Source organism: Chiloscyllium plagiosum, chromosome 26, assembly GCF_004010195.1.
Source record: "Chiloscyllium plagiosum isolate BGI_BamShark_2017 chromosome 26, ASM401019v2, whole genome shotgun sequence".
NCBI lineage: Eukaryota > Metazoa > Chordata > Chondrichthyes > Orectolobiformes > Hemiscylliidae > Chiloscyllium > Chiloscyllium plagiosum.
Genome location: NC_057735.1, coordinates 40659198 through 40663345, shown reverse-complemented (window position 1 = coordinate 40663345; position 4148 = coordinate 40659198). Strand labels below are relative to the sequence as shown.

The 4148-nt window shown below is 44.1% G+C and overlaps 1 long non-coding RNA gene across 1 annotated transcript in view; it reads left to right on the top strand.

The window, feature by feature from the left end:
• Positions 1 to 1150: 1150 nt before the first annotated feature.
• The window catches only part of LOC122563281, an 11042-nt gene continuing 8044 nt past the window's right edge, over positions 1151 to 4148 (top strand). The window contains exons 1-2 of the long non-coding RNA XR_006315551.1: positions 1151 to 1688; positions 2360 to 2515. This is a non-coding gene — a long non-coding RNA (uncharacterized LOC122563281). The remainder of the gene's footprint in view (positions 1689 to 2359; positions 2516 to 4148) is intronic.

Genomic DNA, 4148 nt, shown 5'->3' with positions numbered 1-4148 from the left:
CGGTGTGCTAGGCATCTTGAATATCTATTTTAATAATTGAGTGAGCTTCATTCGACATTGTGGCTGAAACAGTCAGATCTCCTCCAGTTACAGAAAGTGCTGTAGATTTTGCACTCAGTGATTCCTTAGCATAGTTGCTTTTTGGCACCAGCTGTGAATACATCTTCCTGTACAGAAGTTTGTCGGTTATTTCTGGTGTATTAGTGATATATAAAGCAAATTCAATGGAGAATAGATTATAGTCAAAGGGATTGGAAAATAATATTGTAAACTGGCTTGAACCAAACTTATAGGACAGTATCCCAACACTGCCTCGTGCTGCAGACTTGGTCTTGACAAACATGGCATCACCTTTGCCCCCGGGTCTGATAACAGGAGGTGGTGGAATGTATACATGACCACTGTAGTTATACGTCCTATGAAAAGGATAACAGTGTATTAAATAAGTGGTCAAATGTTCACATTTCAAGCATTTCAATCAACACATCAAAATAGTTTGTTCCCTTCACTAAAATTTGCACAATATCAATCTTTTCCATCAAGCACCCTCAGATTTCTAAATCATAGAATAGCACCTCTACGGTGCACAAAGAGGCCATTCAGTCCATAAATTTTGCACTGAGCCTCCAAAGAGCATCCCATCTGGATCCAGCCCTGACCGTATCCCTGTTACCCCACAATTACACAGTTAACTAGACCACACTTACCTGGACAATTTTAGCACGACCAGTCCACCTAATCTGCACATCTTTGGACTATGGAAGGAAACCAGAGCACCTGACAGACACAGGGAGAATGTGCAAACTCCACACAGACAGTCACCCAAGGCTGGAATTGAACACAGGTACCCAGTGCTGTGAGGTAGCAGTGCTAACCACTGAGCTATTGCAATCCTTGATTTGAATCCTGGTGATTATAACTTGACCTAGATCCTACAATTGCGTCCTTACATGTTAGCAACTTGTAATATTATTGCACCTTTCGTGTAACAAAACACCACAAGGGACCCTCAAATAGGCATTATAAAACATTATGATACTAATTCACATCAGATGATTCAAGGCCAAAAGTTTGGTCAGATTCCAGATGAAGGGCTTTTGCCCGAAATGTTGATTTTCCAGCTCCTCAGATGCTGCCTGACCTGTGCTTTTCCAGCACCACTCTGATCTCTGGTCTGGTTTCCAGCATCTGCAGTCCTCACTTTTGCCCAAAGGGATAGATACTGAGGGGTTTCTTAAAGGAGGATAGAGAAGTGGACAGATTTAGAGAGAGAATTCCAGACCTTAGGCCCTAAGACAACCCTAATTAACATGTATGGTGCATACAAGCTGAAATTAAAGGATCTCAGATATCTTGAAGTGCTGGCAAACGACTGGACTGGACTGCATGAAGTGATTTGAAAACAAGAATGGAATTTCAAAATTGAGGTTTGTTTTCGCTGAAACCGCTGTGGACCAATGAACCCAGAGATGATGGTAAATGGTATTGAGTGCAAGATAAGGCACCGAGTGTCGATTTTAGTTAAAGCTTAAGCTAATTGAGTACCTGAAGTTTTTAAGTTTATAATTGTGAGTGATTTTAACTCTATTACCTATTGGAAACAGGGTGGATGGACAGATGATTGAGATTGTCCAGGTGACGAGCTGCAAAGAAGCCACAAGGAATGTGTCTTACTCAGCAATAGCAAGGTATTGGGCCCTACTGAAACCAGTCTTGATCAAACAGCTAGCCTGAAAAACAGATCACATTTGCCTGCACTTTCTGCAATGAGGACCACTCCCTACTCCAATGTGTGTCTCTCTCCACCTTCACAGCAGCAGTAATATTTTATCCTGCACTCAGTTCTGTTACTTGATGCACTTGTATAATTATGATCTCCCTGTAAAGCATGTAAGACAAGATTTATCACTGTACCTCAGTATATGTGACAGTAATAAATCAAATCAAATCAAAGTCAATCGAACTCAATCACAGTATAAGTTGAAACTTTATTGCTGGAACAGCACAGCTCCAGCAATAAAGTTTCAACTTTGATCTCCAGCATCTGCAGACCTCACTTTCTCCTCAATCACAGTATAAGTCAGGAGTCAGTTTCAGTATGAATACTAAGTTCAGTATTGGAAAGACAGACACTACTTCTCATTTCAAAAGTGCCTAGGTTCCAAAGTGTTCAAAGTTTTACAACAAAGTCTGCTATTCACATATTAATATTTTGTGACAATGGATCATACAAACATATTAAACATTTAAGCAAGATTTATTGTTTAAGATGTAGAGAGAAGGACATGAAAGCCAATGTTAGCTGGGAATCTAAATTCCAAGATTGTAATTCACTGACTGTCTCCAAAATTTCACTCAGTCCAGAGAAACTACAGAATATCACCCCTGGAGGGTGTCAAAGAACTTCAAGCAGACACTGTAAAGGAAGTGTTGCAATTCAAAAAACTGACCTATGATCACTTGTAGTTGCATGGTTGATGGAAGATGATTATTACCTCTGCAGAAACCATCCCTGGTGAGTTATATGAATTGGCAATAAATACTTGCCTATGACTCATGGAAAAATATAAAGAAAGTAAACTAGTGAAAAATTAAAAAAAAAGAATGTAAAGACTTTGATCTATTTGTAAAAAGGAAAAGATTAGCAAAGACAAATAGGTGTAACTTCCAGAATCCCTATGTGTGAAACAGACCTTTCAGCCCAACAAGGCCACACCGCCCTCCGAAGAGTAACCAACTAGATGCATTCCTCTACCCTATATTTACCCCTGACTAATGCACCTAACCTACATATCACTGAACACTATGGGGCAGTTTAGCATGGCCAATCCACATCTTTGGATTGTGGGAGGAAACAGGAGCACCCGTAGGAAACCCACACAGACACGGAGAGAATGTGCAAACTCCACACAGACAGTCGCCCGAGGTTGGAATCAAACCCGGGTCCCTGGCGCTGTGAGGCAGCAGTGCTAACCACTGAGCCACTTTGCTGCCCCACATTCTTAACAATGATATTTCTTCCACAGCAGTGTTGAAAATAAACAAATTTCATAATTTTTAATCGACCAAACCTCTCCTTAATCAAGAGCTGGTTCATTTAAAATAGATCATCCACAAATCACAGGGAAAGAGATAGATGTGCCAATATTGAAAGCAAGGAAACTGGGTGGATAAATGTGTGCCTGAAGTTATAAATATGGTTGCAGACAAAAAAACTGTAGATGTTTGGAATCTAAGGTAGACAAGGAGGAGGCAGAAAGAATACTGCAAGCCAGGCAACATCAGGAGGTAGAGAAGTCAATGTTTCGGGTGTAACCCTTCCTCAGGACTGGGGGTAGGTGTAAGGGGAGCTGCAGATAAAGGGGGTGGCGAGGGCAGAGTGGTGAAGTGGGGCTGGGTGAAGACAGGTAGAGGGTACACCTGGTTGGTCAATGGGAGGAATGAATTTGGTAGGTGGCTGTGAGAAGTGGAAGCGAGGGGGAATGGCTGGGAAGGGACCTTTACACTGACCTTTACACCGCTGAGGCTAAACGCCAGCTCACAGGCACCTCCTCCTACTGCCCCTTTGACCATGACCCCACCCCCCACCACCAAACCATCATCTCCCAGACCATCCATAACCTCATCACCTCAGGGGATCTCCCATCCACCGCCTCCAACCTCATAGTCCCACAACCCCGCACCGCCCGTTTCTACCTCCTGCCCAAAATCCACAAACCTGACTGCCCCGGACGACCCATCGTCTCAGCCTGCTCCTGCCCAACCGAACTCATCTCGGCATACCTCGACACGGTCCTGTCCCCATTAGTCCAAGAACCCCCCACCTACGTCCGTGACACCACCCACGCCCTCCACCTCCGCCAGGATTTCCGCTTCCCCGGTCCCCAACGCCTCATCTTCAACATGGACATCCAGTCCCTGTACACCTCCATCCCCCATCACGAAGGACTCAAAGCACTCCGCTTCTGCCTTTCCCGCCGTACCACCCAGTACCCTTCCACCGACACCCTCCTTCGACTGACCGAACTGGCCCTCACCCTGAACAACTTTTCTTTCCAATCCTCCCACTTTCTCCAAACAAAAGGAGTAGCCATGGGCACCCGCATGGGCCCCAGCTATGCCTGCCTCTTCGTAGGATATGTGGAACA